Below are 20540 nucleotides of genomic sequence, written 5' to 3'. Positions count from 1 at the left end.
TATCAGCTCTCCCAGATATACAAGACAGGAAACACGATTATGACCTAAATTTACTATATTGTAAGGCTATATTAACAGAATTTTGCAAGTCTGAAAGTACAAACTTCTCTCTGCCACTGTTAACCATCTGATCTACTAGGCCAAGTCCTTCCTACATTTTTCTGACCATTAAGCCCTTGGGGACTCCCCTTCCTTTATCTGTTTCCTATTAGGCAGCATCTCTTTCCCTCATCCCCAAGGCCATCCACACACTTCCATTACAAGTATCTAGTTTGGGGCTTTATGGACCAGTAATACTACAGAGATAAATATATAAGATGGAAACAATAATTTTATATGACTAGAATATATCATTGACTCTAAAATCTAGATACTTTGCCTCTTCCTGATCACATAAATAGGTGACCAAGCATTTTCAAATCAAAATCTAGTATGAAGATTGAATTTACTTCAAAATAAATTTACTTCAAAATACAGTAGTAATTTGATATTCCTTTTCATATGAAGAGGACGGCATATGAAAGCAGATTATATGGTGATGACCATTTAACGGCAGCCTGTTCATTTCCTCCTTGAAGGTCTACTTGCCACATAAACCAACGTCTTTGATCAATTACTCTCTCAAGCATCATCTCAAGTCTTTTAAGTTTGCATAGCAAAATTTATCTGACGTTTTAAAGACAAGACACAGGTTTCTTTGCACAAATAGTTCAATTCAAGTTATAAATTATTTCTGAAAATATATCATCTCTCTCAGACTAAATATAAATTGCACAAAGTATAGGTAAAGTCAACTATCCTGGAAAGAAACACCCAGTTTCTATGCTGTAAGCGATTGATGTTTTCTCTTCAGTCTCCTTTGCTGCTAAATAGTACCCAAACTAGGTAGTAATAATAAACAATGTACAATACAATTAAGAATAAAGCAAAACCAAACTAAACCAAACCAGGCAGCCCCAATCAGCTAAACCTAATGACAATACATTTACAATTTAGGTCAGACATGTCAAACACAAGGCCCGGGGGCCAGATTCGGCCCGCGAAGTGGTTTCATGCGGCCCACGAAGCCATCCTGGAAACAGTGAGGGAACGGCCCCCACTGCCTTGGCCCTGGCCCAGAGCCCTCCTTCTGCCAGAGACCCTCAGATCTGTCCCACTCCTGCCCAGGCCCCCATAGGCACCCTTGATGCGAATGATGTAGAGCTGGCCATGCCCACCCAGTAGGCCATACGCACTCTAGCCATGCCCACCCAGTAGGCCACGCCCAACCTGGCCACACCCACCCGGCCCCCTGAGGGCAACGGCAATGCTGATGCGGCCCTCGATGAAATGGAGTCTGACACCCCTGATTTAGGTTATGGAAAGAGATTTTGTGGCCAAGAACAAACTAGTAACTGATGAAACTGCTTTAACAGTTTGCTTCCCATAATCATGCAGCATTCTGAATTAGCAAAATAATCATACAAAATCAACTAAAATAGCCCAAACGAACAACTTAAAATGTGAATCCAAGAATAGCTTTAAATTTATCATCATTATTATGTACAGAAAAGCTTCTGACCATTATCATGAACATCTGGAAAATTACAAAGTGGCTAACATGACTCTTTACATGTTTTTAATTAAATCATATTTTTAAAATTTAGACTAGGTTTAAATATTTAATTTTTTTTTGATACAAATATAAAATGGGAATCAGTTTGATGTAGCAGTTAAGGTACTAGACTAGAAACCAAGGAAGGTATTGTGAGTTCCACGTCCCAGTTTAGGCATGAAAGCTAGCTGGGTGACTTTGGGCCAGTCACTCTCTTAGCCCACAAACATCAGGCTCAGGTGACAAGCCTATTTATTGGTCAATTCCCATAACAATCAATGGATCAACACTTGGTTGATCAAAAAAAAAAGTAGACCCACACTTTTAGGAAACTGCTAGGAAAAGTATAAATATGAACGTAGCCCAAACAAACAATAAAACTTCTAATTCTTGCATGTTCAACTTGGCAATATAGAGGAGAAATTAACCAAAATACTGGATAAATGACTTATTTGCAAAAATACAAAACCCAAAGGTGAATAAATAAAGAATTTGAAATCATGGAGTACATATGAGCAAAATGGGAAAGTCTCAAGTAATATATCTCTGCAATCCTAACAATTTTAGAACTACATTTCTGGATCTAAAGCTTTAGTCTGTTATTATTATTAGCACATGGAGTTGTTGTATTAGCAAGGAGACTACAATGATAATGCAGAGTAGTTTTTTGGCTGCCAATTTACTAGTAAATTTGTAGTAAATGCTCACACATTTCCCTATGGTGCACCTGCTAGCTTTGCTTACAGTGCCATCCAAGGAGTCCCTGCCTCCACCAGTCACCTTGCAAATGGGCATCACAACCAAGGAAGTTCAGAGTTGGCAGGAACCTGATCATCTGCGTGAAGTACCACCTCGCATCCATACCAAAGTGGTACCTATTTATCTACATGCATAAAACATGCTTTCAAACTGCTAGGTGGGCAGAAGCTAAGCAAGAGACGGCAGTTCACCCCACCATGCAGTGCTAGGGCTCAAACCACTGGAACAGAGACTATATGGTCATTAAACCATGCTTTAGTCTGTTGATTAGAACTTAATAATAATAAAAACCATAAAAAGAGCACATTTGGGAATATTTTAGTAAAGTTTGTATTTCTTCCATAAAAGACAAGACCACAAAATGCAATAATGAGGCAAAACAGTGAAAGATTAGTGCTAAGTAAAGTAGCATTGTAAGAACTTCTGCTTGGAAGCTGCTGAAAAGGAGCATGTGTTATATGCAGGACCTTCAGGTTAATTAATGTTGCTATGTCATTGTCAGTTTTTATTAAGGATCTTCTCTGATCAGAGATATGATTGTGTTTATTTGCTTGTTTTATTTACAGGACTGATTTGGCCATTTATCTCATATAATGACTCTTAAGTGGCTCGTAACAATCCATAAAATATACTGAAAAATAAAGGTACCCTTCCCCCTCCCCCAGGTGACAAACCATACACTTTCACAGCTCAATTCAGTTCCTCAAACTGCTGCTAGAATTCTCATCTTTAAGTAAAAGCTGTAGCTGTTGTTATAATGTAGCAATTTAATGCTGTTAAATAATTACTTAAGTACAAATAAAGCTATTAATGTTAATTACATTTATTGCTGCATTGTATGCATACAGAATACAATAGGTATGCAGACTGCACTAAATTAATGTACCTACTATACTACAAGATTTGGTGACTGTGTATCTGTATGAACTTCAATGTCATCGTTAGTCACTACTACCTCAGAATCACTTCACAGCAGTGTTTCAATCACATCTGAAATATATTTAAAATAGACATAGTTAGCTTTGTAGTTAAAATATAGATTCCAGCACGAAGAAATTTATTTAAAAATCATTCTGTTTATGCAACAAATTCTCCTTTCCATATGCTAAGAACATAAAACTTTAATAATGTTGCTTTGTCATACTTCATTAATTTGGCTTAGGATAGAGTCCACTGAATAGACAATGCAGGAAAATTGTTGTAGAACATGCAAAAGAAATATTGTCAACAATTATACGTACCAAAGAATAAAGCATCTCCCTTACTAATATAATACACCAGAAATACAAAGATTGCTAAATACAGGTAGTCCTTCACTTGCAATCATTCACTTAGTGACAGTTTGAAGTTACAACAGCATTAAAAAAGTGACTTATGACAATTTTTCACATTTACAACTATTGTAGCATCCCTGTGATCATCCGATCAAAATTTGAATGCTTGGTAACTAGCCTGTATTTGTAATGGTTGCAGTGTCTCAGATTCATGTGATCCCTTTTTCCAATCTTCTGACAAGCAAAGTCAATAGGGAAGCCAGATTCACTTGACAACTGTGTTACTAACAACTGTTGTGATTCACTTAACAACGGTGGCAAGGAAGGTCTTAAAATGGGGAAAACTCACTTAACACTGTTTTGCGTAGCAATGGAAATTTTGGGCTCAATTGTGGTCGTAAATCAAGGACCACCTGCATTTATAAGTAATAGTAAAAGCTTGCAACAAAGTATTAAAAGAAATTTCAAATGTAAGGAATGCAAGATGAGAAGTGAATACTTCAGAATAATATAAAGTTGCAATGCTCATTTAATGTAACTCCTCCTAGCAAAAGACTTCAGTCTTCCAGAAAACAAAGGCAAATATAGTACATGTTTAGTACAGTTTCACAGAAACTAGATTGTTACTGTTGTTAAGAAAGGAGATGAAACCTGTTAATTCTTCCATAAAATGAGTATCGAGACACTTGGAACTAAGTATCAAGAGCTAGTCTATTCTGATGTGAGTGTGTAAACAAAATTGTGAACTATCAGGCCAACATTCTTAATATGAAACTAATATGAAATATTGAAGTCCATAATGGTTACTGTTTGATGTTATTCAACATGTAATGGCATTGAAGTTTGGAAGCTAAGATTCTATTCAAAGTCAAGGTTTCCAGGTAATATAAAGAGATTAATAATCTGAGATTCAATTCTAATTGAATCATTGGGAAAACATAAAACATTAGTTGGCAAAATGGGATTACAATAACAGGAATGGTAGACTTTCTAGAACATTAATCTTGGGGAAAAAATGTCAGCAGGGTAGTTTCAATGCAATTTTTTAAAAAAATATTCCCATACAACTATATTAGAGATCATAGTAATGAAGACAACACACAGCCTCCAAATTATCCCAAAAATATCTATAGTGAACTAACTATTGCATAAAATGTGCTTTTTCACTTGGAAATTAAGCATTGGGTGCTTTATCATTACAGCAAATACAAAAGTCTCTCTCATGCACATACACACTATATAGCAGACATGTCAAACTCGCGACATCACGTGACGTCGTGCAACGTATTGGAGCCTTTTCTCCATTGCCGGCAATGGGGTGGGTGCGGTTTTGGGATGATGCATCCGGCCCATGGGCCGGCAGTTTGATACCCCTGCTATATAGCATTAATTCAGACCCACTCATGCACTGAAAAAAGATCAAAACAAAATTAAATGAGAAGCAGATCAGAAAAGGAACAGTTTTTGGACAGGACTGGAAGAATAAAAAGAACATAGAAAAAATATACACAAACTTGATTTAGAGACTAACAGAATATACAAGTCTACCATAAAGATTTTTCATCCATGCCAATCAAAACCATCTAAAATTTATAAGTCATAATTCTAAGAACATAAGATTCCAAGACTTTCTAAGGAAAAAAAAAGTTGTATTCTCCTGCTACAAAGGATCTCTTTTGGCATGATGCTAACTTGCATATAAAATTTGTTCTTAAAAAAACTGTTTAAAATAGCTTTTGTAATGAAGGCATCAGAATTAATCATAGGACAATGATAATGGATATGGTACATTCTTATGATTGCAAAATACTGATATTACAAGGCTAGGAGAATTATCATTCTTCAGTATTCACACAATGGTCCAAAGAATATTGTTCTCTTTCTGTATCTGAAAATGCATTTTATCACCGAGAATCTCACTGGAATACTATATAAAATTTTTATCTGTATATGGCATGACCAACCCACCAACTCCTAGTAATGTGGCTCCACAAGACTGTAAACTTTTAGCCTAAAAAAATTAAGGAAGTCTCTATTTATATACATTAACTATATATTTTATATATGGCCCAAGAAATTCCTCTTCACTAAAAGAAGCCCAGACAAGCCAAAACATTGGACACACCTATGTTGTATCTACAATTTCCTTTGAAGCTAAAAATTCACCTAAACAATTTCTGGTAGAAAAATGAAATATATGCATCTCTCTTCCAATTGCTTTGATAGCCAATAAAATACTTTGGACAGATACTGATGTCCAATCCTAGAAGCTCATCATGCCCTCATGGCGCTGTATTTGGCAATGAATTATTTCAAAGAATACTTATATCAGAAATAGATCAATATACGTTATCTGAAACACACAAAAGCACACCACTCAAAGAAGTGTGCTTGAGCATTCAGAAAACATTTGAAATACCAGAGAAAATTGAACCAGTGCAGTTTTGCTCCTAAATCTTTTTTCCCCTGAAACCACTTTCTCCCATAAATCATTTTTAGTGAGGCAAATGACGTCTTTTCTCTCCTGAACCACATTCCATGTGATACTCTCTTTACCATTTCCCCATAACACACACACACACACACACACACACACACACACACCTGACTGGCAGATCTACTGATCTCTGATTTTGATAGTCCAAGGGGGAAAAAAAGACAAGTTTTCTGATCTATGTCCAGCAACCTCAGGTGAAGTAGCATTTCTACACATTTGCTATCCTCCTAGAATTTAGCAGACTGCTATTCTAGATGGAGTCATTCCCACAGTCAATCTTAAAGCATCCCAGATTATCCATGGAAAAAGTTCCATGTCTAGAGAAGGAAAACTCCATTATGACACTGAACAATTAAAGGCAGTTCTCGGCTGTTTCAGCAACTGGCTGTAAAAGAGATGGAGATGACAACATAAGGATATGCCAATAAAATCCAGCTAATAAAGTATCTTTGTATCATAGCAAAATACAATGGGGTATATTGTTATATTTGTTACAGGTTAAAAAAGACTAAATATATTGAGTTTACAAAGGTAGCTTAGACTATCACAATACTGTACTTACCTAACCAAATTACTAGTGTATATCTACAGAAAAAAGACAAGGAAATGATTGGTCCATTAGTGGGGGAAAGTGGCAAGAAGGTGACAAGCAACAGGGAGAAAGCAGAACAATTTAACTCGTTTTTTGCATCTGTCTTTACACAAAGGGAAAAAACAATCCAACCTACCAAAACCAGTGCCATAAAAAACAGAATAGAAACGCAAGTCAAGATAGGCAAGAAAATGGTGAGCACCTGTCCAGCCTAGATGAGTTCAAATCACCAAGACCAGATGGATTACACCCCAAGGTTCTCAAGGAACTGGCAGACGTGATCTCAGAACCACTGAACTATATTTTTCAAAGATCCTGGAGCACTGGGGAACTACCAGAGGACTGGAAGAGAGCTGAGGTAGTTCCCATCTTCAAAAAAGGGGAAAAAATAGATCCAGGAAACTGCAGACCTATTAGCCTGACCTCAATACCTGGGAAGATTCTGGAAAAGATAATCAAACAACAAATCAGCGAACATCTTGATATGTACAAAGTTATCACTGAAAGCCAACATGGGTTTGTCAAAAACAGATCATGCCAGACAAACCTTATTGCATTCTTTGACCAAGTGACAAAACTAGTGGACCAGAGGAATGCTGTAGATATAATTTACTTGGACTTCAGTAAGGCATTTGATAAAGTAGATCACAACCTACTACTTGATAAGATAGAAAAATGTGGGTTAGATAGCATCACCACCAGATGGATTCATAGCTGGCTGACAGGCCGTACTCAGCGTGTGGTCCTCAATGGAACTGCATCTACATGGAAGGAAGTGTGTAGTGGGGTGCCCCAGGGCTCTGTTCTGGGCCCAGTGCTCTTCAACATCTTCATCAATGATTTGGATGAGGGGATAGATGAGGAACTCATCAAATTTGCAGACGACACCAAGCTGGCAGGAATAGCCAATACTCCAGAAGATAGGCTTAAAATACAGGAGGATCTGGACAGACTCGAACACTGGGCACTATCTAACAAAATGAAATTCAACTGTGAAAAAAGTAAAGTTCTACATTTAGGCAGGAAAAATCAAATGCACAGGTATAGTATAGGTGGTACCTTGCTCGATAGTAGTAACTGTGTGAGAGATCTCGGAGTCCTAGTGGACAATCACTTAAATATGAGCCAGCAGTGTGCTGCAGCTGCCAAAAAAGCCAACATAGTGCTAGGCTGCATTAACAGAGGGATAGAATCAAGATCACGTGAAGTAATAATACCACTTTACAATGCCTTGGTAAGGCCACACCTGGAATACTGCATCCAGTTTTGGTCACCACGATGTAAAAAAGATGTCGAGACTCTAGAAAGGGTACAGAGAAGAGCAACAAAGATGATTGGGGGACTGGAGGCTAAAACATATAGGGAACGGTTGCTGGAATTGGGTATGTGTAGTTTAATGAAGAGAAGGGTGAGGGGTGACATGATAGCAGTGTTCCAATATCTCAGGGGCTGCCACAAAGAAGAGGGAGTCAAGCTATTCTCCAAAGCACCTGACAGCAGGACAAGAAGCAACGGATGGAAACTAGTCAAGGAGAGAAGCAACCTAGAACTAAGGAGAAACTTCCTGACAGTTAGAACAACTAACCAGTGGAACAACCTGCCTCCAGAAGCTGTGAATGCTCCAACACTGAGTTTTTAAGAAGAGACTGGACAGCCATTTGTCTGAAAAGGTATAGGGTTTCCTGCCTTAGCAGGGGGTTGGACTAGATAACCTCCAAGGTCCCTTCCAACTTAAAAATTAATAATTAATAATAATAATAATAATAATAATAATGATAATAATAATAACAACAACAACAACAACACTACAAAAAGGCTTGGCAAAATAATTACCAGTTTTGAGACCCAAAGAAAAGGAATGAATTATCTTTTTCTGTTAGTTAAAATGGCTTCCGTATAACTGTTTCTATATTTTTCTAATTTAATTATTTACTTAATTTATTTTTCATGCTTGGCAGATAGTACTATTTCAAATTATCTTTGTCCATGACTACAGTGGTACCCTTGGTACTTGACTGCTTCAAAGGTCATCGAATTTGGTACGACGCATTTTGAAGTAAAAATGTACCAGTACTTTTTTATTTAATACTTGATGCCCTAAAATAGGAAGAAGGGACATCTTTGGAGAACGGACAGGAAGTCAGCCATACTGGAAAGGTCACTGAAAAAAGAAGCAGGGGAGGCTGACCGAAAGTTGGCCATACTGGAAAAATTGCTGACATAGGAAAAGGGACAGACAGGAAGTTCTTTCCACCCAAAACTAAGGGTCATGTTGTAAGTCACGTGGTTTGTTTGGTACTTGTCAACCAACTAATGACGAGTATCGAAGTTCCACTCTATATAATTTCCTCCAATTGTAAAATATTCTTGGGTTAAACACTATTGTAGTATATACTTCTGAACAATTTTCATTAATTTCTGAGATCTGTGTGAAGTTTTCTGGGGATCTCCTATTGAAGAAAGACATAAGAAAGACTTCTGCATCCTGCATTTATTGTCTTTCCTTTCTAGCTCTACATTAATTGAAACTAGGCATCACAGGATGTTTTCTCTCAGTTGGTTGTCACTCTTTGTAAGACTTATTTTCTTGACTTCAGGCAGTCTATATAACCAACCAAATGTATCTTTGGAAATAATTTGTATTTGATTTATTAATATTTTCCCATTTACAACTATTGTAGCATCCCTGTGGTCACCTGATAAAAATTTGAATGCTTGGTAACTGGCATGTATTTATTATGATGGTTGCTGTGTCTCAGGTTCATGTGATCACCTTTTGCAATCTGCAAGTCAAATTTGCAAGTCGAAAAAGATAAAGAAGAAGGGTGATTTTGAAGCAAGAAAAACCACATGAGCATATATGAAAAGAAAAAAGAACTAATTCAACTCTCACTGATTTATTATTCTAGTATGTTGAAAGGAGACAAAAATACCTTTGGAAAATACTTGTAATAATTTTTAGATAACATTAAGTTAGATTGCTGTTCAGATACACAAAACTGAAGCACTCCTCTATCAGGGAAAATCCTTTCATTTCACCTATTAATTTCATATACAGGATGCCTATACTTAACCTATTGTTAACTACATTTCAAAGTTTGACAACTTAGCCAAAACATATGTATTAGTTCAGGACTCAAACATTCTAGAAATAAACCTTAATGAGCCTTTAGGCAAATTGGAGACCAGTTATTTCAAAGACAAAACAACTGAGAATATAATATATAAAGGATGAACCACATAAACAGATTTTAAAAAGACATCAGATAGGAGAATATTACAATAGGCGTAGGTAAAATGAGATAGTAACATTTTACCATGATAGCTGTGTTAAGATTTTGGTTCTAGGCAATGCTGCACTCTTGTCAAAAGAAAAACTTGAGTCAATATCTTGTGCAGTATAGGTAGTCCTTGATTTATGACTGGTCATTTAGCAACCACTTGAAGTTATGATGGACTCCATAAAAGCTACCTACGATCCAGATTCAAAGTTCTGACAGCTGCCCTCCACTCTGCCACATGACTGCATTTTGGGCAGTTGGCAACCAGCCCGCATTTGCAGCCATTTCTATGTCCCACAGTCATGTAAGTGCAGTTTACAACATTTTTTTGCCAGAAACCGGCATTTATTCCAATTTCTGATGGAAATTCCCCCTAGCAAATGGGTTTACTTAATGACGGTGGTGTCCTTTTAACAAGCACTGCAAAAATAGGTGGTTGTAAAATTGGAAGTGGTCACATGACCTGTTTTATCCCTGACACAAGTTATGACTGAAATTGCAGGCTCAATTATGATCATAAGTCAAAGACTACTTGTATCGCGATTTCCCTTTTGTTTATTCTTTGGCAAAAGGGATTAAGTACATTTTATAGAAAGCAAAACACTACCTGCTATTGTTAAGTTACTAATCACAGAATAAAGTCCAGGTTTACAAAAACTCATTTTAAAAAAAAATAAATTTAATAAAAGAACTGTTATTTCAAATATATCACAATTCAATTTGGGCCTCATTTGATATTATACAACTTCTTCCCCGTTCTCAGTCCTTTGCTCTTGGCTTTCTTCTGTCCTAGTTAAGATTTCATCCTTTAGATTTGGTATTTTATCTGCATCCATTTTCAGTTTCTCTTGGGATATTTGGTTCTATAAACGTTCTATTTTTGTTCACCTTTGTACTTGGCTACCCAAAGACCTGCTGGTTAAGATACATATAACATATAATCCTTCTGTATTGTCTGTCATGAAGCTATTCTCTTGTCATTGTGCTATCTTTTAACACGGCATCCTTTCCAACTTTTCTGATCTCTAGATGTCTAAGATTTTTAGTTTTAGAAATATCATACACACATATCCATGCTAGATTACCTTTTCTCCAATTAAGATAATTTACCCAGTCTTTTTTGCAGTTCATTATTTCTACTAATTTCAAAAGAGAATATATGTGTACCTCTGTGCTGGCAGTTAACCGAATGGAAAAGAGAACCTTCTAATATTGTTTTTCAGAAACAGGTTCTGCTCACCAGAAAGAGGAATCGTTTTTCTTGTGCATGTGTAATGATGATCGTAACCAGGGCTTTTTTTGTCATAGAACCCTCAGAACGGAGTTCCGGCACCTTTTTTTGGATGGAACCCTGTAGGGTAGGCAAGGCGGGTTGTATGACATGTGTGAGTTCTGGCACTTTTTTCTTTTACAAAAAAAGCACCGATCGTAACTATTATTTTTAAATCGACTACAGCACAGCCACTGCATGTATGGGGTTAACAAACGGGGGAGGGGTACACTCAGAAACACTCTTATCAGTACATGTTCTATGGCTATGCACTTTTGGGCAAACATGTTTTGAATGAATTATTGCCTAAGCATCCCTTTCAGACTGATACCTCAATTAAAGGGATCAAGTTCAACCAGTTATTGCTGGTTTTGTGAGCTTCTTTGCCACAGGAATGCATAATTTAGCAATGTCAAGTTTAATTTTATAAACTTGAGTTTTATAATGTTAGAATAAGATTATCATTTATTTAATTTATATGCTGCTCATCTCACAGTTCAAGGCAACTCTGAGCAGCTATATTTATAGTAGTAATCAATAACGTTAACTTGCTATCACGTGTCTGGGGAATATCAACATCGAGCAAATGCATGTAACTTTTACACTTAGTTCCTAATTTGGGGGTTTGGAGTAAAGGTCAAAAATGAAAAATGAAAAACAAAGGATAAGTGGATCAAATATAAATGTGCTAATGTTGTTATAGTTGAAAACAAGCTGGCTTAGTGTGGTCTGCCCAAGAGGCAGAATTAATACCAAATTATTTTACAAGTTTCCCAACAGGCTTTGTAGATGAATAGAACTCACATGCAAATCATATATAAATCATTGCGTAGAACCTTCATTGCTGCTTAGCCTCCCTTAGGAAGCCAAGCAGAATTGTTGCAAAGTGTGAAGCAGGTAGAAACCACAGTTCTTACTGGAACTGTTTAGATACTACTGCTGGCAAATATCACCATCACCCAGCTTTTATCTAGGAGAGAGATACTGCTCTGTGTGTACTGAACTGACTGCACACCTCATTCACACACTCATGCCTGTACGTTATGCATTATTATTTCAATAACATGCATGCATGTGACTAACACACCTATCAAAGTCAGAAAAGACTACAGGGTCACGTCTCTATGCTCATACAGAAAGCTCCAGAATAATTTCAAAATTTCTGGCTCAAGAGAATTATTGGACAAGAGTTCAGTTCCCTGTTGTGGAGAAAGTTTATTTCAGTGAGCCAGCCAAGTCCTTTAGAACAATCCATTTGATTTTATTCTCCCATCTGGTACTGTTTTCTCTTACACCAATCTATAGCAATTGAGCTTCCTCAATTCTCACTGCATTAATTCTGAGATTCCCATTCTCTTAAACTTCCTCCCTCCCTAAAGCAAAATGCATAATGCAATAATGATTTTGTCTCGCAATAATGGAATTAGAAGATATATTTACTGATTTTCATCAAACTTCTAAAATTTCATGGAGAAAATTTTGAAGATCCAAAACAGTATTTGTTAAATTTGTGTGCCCCTTTTTATTTGAGGAGTTCAAGGCTGTTTATATATATTTTTTTCTATTTTTTCTCACAACTTCCGTGAGATAGATTGGGCTGAGTCAAAGCACCTGGTGCCAGTTTATGCATTGGACTTCTGTGGCTGACAGTCTCCCCAGTGCAAGTCTAGCAACTTCACCATTATATCACACTGGCAAAGAGATTTTTTTTGTTAATAATTTTACTGAGGTTTTTAATGAATGTAGTAAAAATGAATACAAACTGAACTAGAAGAAAAAAGATCAAAATTCAGAAGCTGCAGAAAAAAAGAAAAAGAAAAAAAACTAGAAAAAATATAGACAGTCCTTGGGTTAAGAACGAGTTCCACTCCTAAGTCTGTCTTTAAATTGAATTTGTATGTAAGTTGGAACTCATAATTATGAACAATTACTAAAAATGGCAGACTGAATTCTCCTTCCTTTCATGAACTGCTGAAAATGGACTGTATATTAAAATCAAACTGCTTCAGCAGTTCATCAAAATACTGCACACTTTCAGCAGTTCATTAGATCGTGGAAGAACGCTGTTGTTTTTAGCAATAGGCAGCCTGTTCATAAGTACGAGTTGTCAGTATGCTGGATGTTCTTAACCCGGGGACCACCTGTAAAAGAAAATTGCAACAAAGACATTAATAAAAAACTGGCTTTCAACCTTCATCACACTAAGCACAGGCTAACATACAGTAGTTTTAACACACTTTTAAAATTACAAAGAAACAAAAAAAACCACCACCATCTTTTCAATCCTAGTTTATCAAAAAGTCCAAAACTTGGTCAAACAGTCCATCTACCTTTATATTCTTTCTTCTTGTTCTGTACAACTTGGACCTTTTAAATCATTGTATCACAGGATTTGATCTTTCACTACTCTTTAGTATTTAAAAGATTTTGAAATTTCACCAGCCTATTTTGTAAATGTAAATCCCTTAAAAAGCCATCATCCAGGATTTTTTGTTGCAGATATTCCATGCCCAAATCCTTTGTTTTTATATATTCTTGTTTTGGTAATTTTGTTGTGTTCCATGTCTTTGGATTCCATAATATCCATGTCAGGTATTTTTATTTTGAATTTTTTCTTATTGTCTTCAAAATGTATCCATTAAAATCTACATCCATTCTAAGACATTATTAATAGTTCAGTCCATATATTAAAAACATTTTTAAAATAAGAAAAAAGTTATAGCTGGCTTAGCTACTTTAACCTTTTTCTGCCTGGTTGTTTAGTTTCTTCTACTGTCCATTTGCAATTTTCATTAAAGACTCAGTTCCCAATATGGGTTTAATTCCATTTTAATCATTTCCCACGAGTATATTATTTAATTCTATATTTGCTTTTCAAATCTTAAAGCAAACATAATCAATATTCCAAATACTTGGGTCCAACACATGTAATTTTTAAATCAAAATGCTTTTTTGTGACAACGATAAATCCTTTTAAATTCTATTTAAAAATCGTAAGTTCAAAGAAGACAAAATTCAAAAGGCATCAAATTAAACTTCTATTTTGAAGTTTTTCTCTAGTAAAATGGTTAAATTGAGCATTTCTAAATGTGATTAGGGAGCGCCTAATATCCTTATGAAAGGCTTTGCTGCTGCTGCTGCAAGCCAAGAGGCCTCCCTTGGAACCTTGTGCTCTAATCCACCACTGTTTCAGGGTCTCCTCACTAGGAACTGCCATGCAGAGCACTCACGGCCATTTCCGAATCTCTTGAGAGATCAGAAGGACATGTCTATTTGCCAGTCTTTTGTTCTTCACAGTGGTCGTCATCTCTCTCATTTGCAGAGATGCCTCTACCATCAGTCATGACTCACACTGGCAAAGTTGTTAGAGAAAAAGAATTTGGTAAAACAAGACTTTTTTATCTATTTCATTTCTACTAGGAGGAATATTTCCTAAGCAGAATTCACTTTAAGTACCTGTTAGCCCTATTCATGTGCTTTGAGTAAGAGTGTCAAACTCTGATTTATGAATATGAATTTATAGGGTGACACTAGGTATTAAAGAGTATCACTGATATGGCTGTTCAACCAAAGTACCAGAATTTCATATTGTCTTGGTCTCTCCCTTTAGACTAGTTTTCTTTATGCATCTAGTCAAAGCAGAACCACCACAGCGCATCCCACTTAAGTTGGAATGTAACAATTTTCCAAATTTTAAAGCTTAGTTAAGAAAATTATGAATAATAGCATTTTACTTACTTAAAAAACACTTATTGACCTCCATTAGATGGACAGCCTGGAATTTGTTTCCCTTTTCTGACCTACGAGTGAAAATATTTATAGTTTAATCCCAATGCTATTATATGTGTATGCCATTGGATCAATCAACCCATCTCACCAAATATGTCAACCTGATGGCTCCTTTTTATCTAATGTTTATATTAGGTGAAAAATGATTTTGGTCTAAATGTTGCTGAAATATTTACATGACAACTTACATGAAGGAAATGGTCAAATTCCTTGTTAATGTTACTCATCCCTCTACTTTCCCAGGGCCCTTTCAAAACTTTCCAATAATATTTTTTCATATGATAAAATGATTGAATGAGTATGCAACAACTACTTTTGAGGTTTATTCTATAAAATGAAATTAAATGTGGTTTTTGCCAGGAACATTAACAAAATATGATACACTCTCAAATCAATTGAAGTCCTCACTTTGAAAAATAGTGTACAAATCTAGAAAAAAATTATACAATTGCATTAGTTCCTCAGGTTATCTAGGTGCTATTTGGTTAAAAAAATAGTATTTAGCATGCTCTTTCAAAAAAGTAGCCTTAAGATCCCTTGCCCTATCTTATAAGCAAATGCAAATGTTACTGCAGCCCTGAAAGTATATTAGTGTGCTCCAGGAAAACTATTTTTGAAAAAATCACTTTTGGATTATTCAGTGTTTAATCCAATTATTCCACAGTCTGCAAGCCAATCAAGCTTACAAGTTGTCATTACAGAAGAATGACCAAATCATGTCCCTCTCTTTTTCCTTTCAAAGTCTTAAACACAACAATCTGATATATCTTTTAAAAAGTTAGATCCATTAACTTTTATGTAGCAAATTGCCCCCTATAACAATTCATTGTTTAGACCAGGGGTGTCAAACTGCCGGCCCATGGGCCAGGTGCGTCATGGTGAAACCGCGCCCACACCATTGTTGGCAACGGAAAAAAAGTCGATACATCGCGACACGTCACGTGACATTGCGACTTTGACACCCCTGGTTTAGACAGTGGAGGAAAATAGCTTTGGGGATCTGACTTCCAGCAGTGTGCCAAGCACAGGTTACTGTTTGCGTTACTAAATCAACAGTTGGTATACAGTACACTATAAGGTATGCAATTTAACATTACAACACATCCTTACCCTCTAATAGGGATGGATGATCCAAAATAAAAATCAAAACCACTCTGATTTTCTTTCTTCTTCCATCATTATTCTTATCTTCTTCCATCATTATTTTGATATTGTACAAGGACAACTTTTTCATCTACTTTTCAACATCTCAAGTAATTGACCTAGCTGGGTAAAGCACTTTTAAGATGTTATCATCTTTCTTTCAAACAGCAACTTAGCATAACAAAGGGATCTAAACATGCATGGAATTGGAAAGGGGGAGTTCTGGGGTTGTAAGAAAAATTAAAAAAAATATCATTTTTTGTAGAAAAAAATAAGTCTGATAATCCTATATTAAAAGAAGCAATTCTCCCTGGCAGTCTAGAGAGGTCACTCTTCCCTTCTATTTAAACAGCAGTGATTGTGAACATGTCTGTAAATTGTTCTCACTTGTTTTCATTACCTAGTGGCACCATTACTGGTAGTCCTCAATTTACCGACAACTGAGCCCAAAATTTCTGTTGTTAAGTGAGTTTAAGTGAGTTTTGCCCCTTTTTACAACAATTCTAGCCACAGTTAAGTGAATCACTGCAGTTGGTAAGTTAGTAACCTGGTTGTCAAGTGAATCTGGCTTCCCCACTGACTTTGCTTGTTAACATCGCAAAAGGTGATCACCTGACCCCAGGATACAGCAACAGTCATAAGTATGAACCAGTTATCAAGCATCTGAATTTTGATCACATGATCAGGGGGATGCTGCAAAGGTCGTAACTGTGAAAAACGGTCGCCACTTCAGCGCTATTTTAACTAATGGTAACTACCTAAGTGAACTGTTGTAAGTTGAGGATCACCTGCATATCTTTTCAAGAATTAGGGTTTATTTAAAAGGGGAAATAAAAAATGACTCTTGGAACTCTTTGTTGATTGGTATCAGCCCTTTGAGGTAGTTCAGACAGCAAACCAAGGCTCCGAGTGCTAAGACTACATTTACTGTATGGTTACAGTAACAAAATATTGCAAATTTGAAAGCATGTCCCCAGTCCTCTGCCTTTACTTTCCAAAGGACAAAGGAAAGTCATTAGTTTCTCCACTTTCTCCATCATTATCCCTCCTTTGGACTCAGATTTCTCTTATCAGACTATTTATTGCCTAGCTTGCAGCTATCCCTTCTATCACCCGAGCTTATTTCTCACAGTTCATTACACCTGATTTCAGGGGTGTAGTGAAGCTCTGCTCTTCACCCAGGATCTAGAAATTGTCTTGTGATTTTTGTCAAGAGCCTTAATGTCCTCATCTTCCTGTATCACTGATTATACTACATCACCTCATTGAGGGAAAAGAAAACCCAAGAGGTGAGCTTACTGTGGATGACCGAGATATCTTTTACTGGGAGCCATGAAATCTGGCAATTGCAATGTTGTTAGCAACTTATCAGGATGGACTGAGAACAAAAGTAACACACTGTAATATGTTTCAGCTCAGTCAAGGCTTTAACATTCTTTAAAGCTAGTTTTGTCTAGCATGCGGATAAGTGTGAAAATAAGGTAGCAGGAAACTATGACAGCAAAATAGACCTAAGTAATAATAAGCAGTTAAAAACACTGCCTGAAACACCATGAATAACGCATTAAACTAATCTCAAAAGTCTTAGAAGATGCAGTCTTCTGTTCAACAGGAGACTAAAACTTTTACTGTTACGATATGCTGTATATAAATTATATAAATGGGATGTATCCCACAGCTGATTCATATCATAGGAAACAAACATCTTTGCCATGCCAACTACCTTTTTCCAAGGAAACCATTGCTTCTTACTCATTTATATAATTTTGAGGCCTAGTGAAAACAATAAGTTGGCTCGTGATTGCATGAAACAATCTCAATTAATAAACAATGTTACTATCAGAACATATCAATGTGAAAGGTAAGCAGTTGTGGCCTTGTGGTGATTAATACCTGTTTCTTTAAAAAATGTTAATCTGACTTTTTTTGGGGGGGTAAGCAAATGTGTCTGTTCCCTCAATATGCCTTTTCACAAAAGGGCTCCCTATTATGGCACTCCTGGCTCTGCCTTGTAAGCCCCATTGGACTTCAAGTGAGCAAGTAGTAGACTGTAGATATATAGTAGGTACCTATTTGGTCATTTTAGGGCAGACATGTCAAATTTGCGATGTCACGTGACGTTGAGCAACGTATCGGAGCTTTTTTGCCATTGCGGGCAATGGGGTGGACGTAGTTTCCTGGTGATGCATCCGGCCCATGGGCCGGCAGTTTCACACCCCCGTTTTAGGGTATAGTCAGGTAGCAGAACAGGAAAGTGTTTTAAACTTGCCTTAGGATTATATTAAACACTGTAAATCTTGGAAGTTATTTCATTAATTTATTAATTTAAATAGTATAGCTAATAGAAATGGGCTAATGGAATATAATTGGGCTAACTTAAAGTAAAATGTTGACTTATGATGATAGGGGAAATTTATGCAGAGTTATACCTAAACAGTAGTTTTTAACAGAACCTGTAGGAACAAAACAGTTTAAAACTGCATTCCCAGTCAGCCCAACATATACTCTTAAGAGTTAAATGCAAATTGCTTCCTGTTCATATTCACCTTTGTTTATATTACTGGGACAAATGCAACTTCTATACAGCACCTCAGAATTGCTAGACAAGAATATAGTCACTAACAAAATTTACAAAAAGCAATAATGCAAGGTCCTAATTAGTCTCATTTCTTACAATGATCTAAATGTCACTAAAAATATCAGAACAGTTACTGAGCAAATACTTTAGCCTGGTTCTCAATTAAGCCCAACTGCTGAAGCTGAAGAAACAGCACATACCCACCTAAGCTTTATAATTTTAAATTATTCTTCTGCTGTTTCCCTTAACTCATAAATAGTAAATATTTATAATCATAAGTCACAGCTTCTTAAAATATACAATCTTTACAGAAACAGAAAGCAGTCCATTACAGAGTAATCCTTAAATCAAATTACAAATTGCAAATCATGTATCACTACAACCATGTTAGATGAAATTGTTTTTCATCTGCAGAGATTCACGTTTACAATGAGATTTTATTTTACAGACTTTCTATTTTAATGTTATTCTTCACTCTATAATTTTAGAAGATATGAGGATTTTTATTAAAAGGAAATATGATAATCTTCCAAAAATTGGAGCACATCAGTTGTGATCTTCACAATTAATTGATAGTTCTATCAAAAATACTGAAGATGGGGGAAAAAGGCCCTACTTCATTTTAGATAATTCCATTATACTGTCTGTCCACTTTGAAATATTTTATAACATATATTGCTTTGAAAATCTTATAAAATGATATAATACATTCTGCTTAAGCTCCTGATTTAAAAAAATGTATCACTTAAGTAACAGAATCAAAGCTTAAATTCCTAAAAGAGTTAAAAAGTCCCATAATTTTGAAGTTAATTTATAAATCACTACATAAAACAGTAAGTTCCTAATGGTTATAATCTTTTTATTAAAAATATTTATTTTATAAACCATTTATGCAAAATTGAATAAAGGCATAAAACCTATCCTATTACAATAGAGATTGAGAAAGATCCATACAAACAACAGCAAAACAGTTTTTATCGGTCACCATTTCCCATGGGAAGAACAAAATGAATCCCTGCACAGTCATCCTTTAAAACTAAACAGCAATTATACTCAAGGTCATTTCATTATCTCCCGCCCCTTCCCCCCCAAAAAAGTTGGCTAAGTACAGGGGGGGAACAGGGAGAGACAGAAGATTTATTAAAGAATTGGCTCAAAAGTGTTCTATGAAGTTTTGTGGAAGCCAGAAGAGGGTGCTGTTTTCACTTGAGGCAAGGGGCAAAAGAGTTTGATAAAAGTTTAGGTACTGTGTGAAACACAGGATCTGGCACAATTCTTTTGTTTCAGGGCCCCCTATTTCAGGCCAGAGCCAGAAGGGTTGTAAATTATTTTAGAACTAACTGCTGGCAGTTCAAAGTTTTGTTTTTCACAAGTAAGACAGTAACACCTACACCATTAAGAGGGGATTTTTAAAAAAAACAAAAAAAAACCCCAACCCATAGCTTGTTTTAAAATGCCTTATGCGCATTGCCTTTTATAAGATAAGGAGGCCTATCCCTCCCACCTGCAAGAAATGGAATAGCCCTGAGCATTTTGCTAACATAACACCCATTTAATCATCACTAACGTTTTGGTGCATTGGCCTCCCTTCCCCCATACCTAGGAAAACAGACACACACATTCCAGCCCAGCTTCTCGGCAGAGGTCGCCCCACTCACCCCTCCCCCAGGCCTCTCTAAGCTCCCAGAATCTGATGGGCTTCCAGTTCATCATACTTTTACACACCAACCCAAAGGGAGAAAAAGCTTCAGTGGAAAAATCCT

The 20540-nt window shown here is 36.2% G+C and overlaps 1 protein-coding gene across 3 annotated transcripts in view; it reads right to left on the bottom strand.

The window, feature by feature from the left end:
* SPIN1 (spindlin 1) overlaps positions 1-20540 on the bottom strand; it is a 44333-nt gene that overhangs the window by 22259 nt on the left and 1534 nt on the right. For 2 of the 3 annotated variants that reach the window (XM_083352885.1, XM_083352886.1), the window contains exon 2: positions 15006-15067. The exons of the other annotated variant lie outside the window; for it this stretch is intronic. The gene's annotated coding sequence lies outside the window, so the exon portion shown is untranslated. The remainder of the gene's footprint in view (positions 1-15005; positions 15068-20540) is intronic. 3 annotated transcript variants of the gene reach the window in all.

Source organism: Vipera ursinii (assembly GCF_947247035.1).
Source record: "Vipera ursinii genome assembly, chromosome: 2".
Classification (NCBI taxonomy): Eukaryota; Metazoa; Chordata; class Lepidosauria; order Squamata; family Viperidae; genus Vipera; species Vipera ursinii.
Note: the sequence above shows the minus strand (reverse complement) of the source record. Positions and strands in the feature narration are given on the sequence as shown.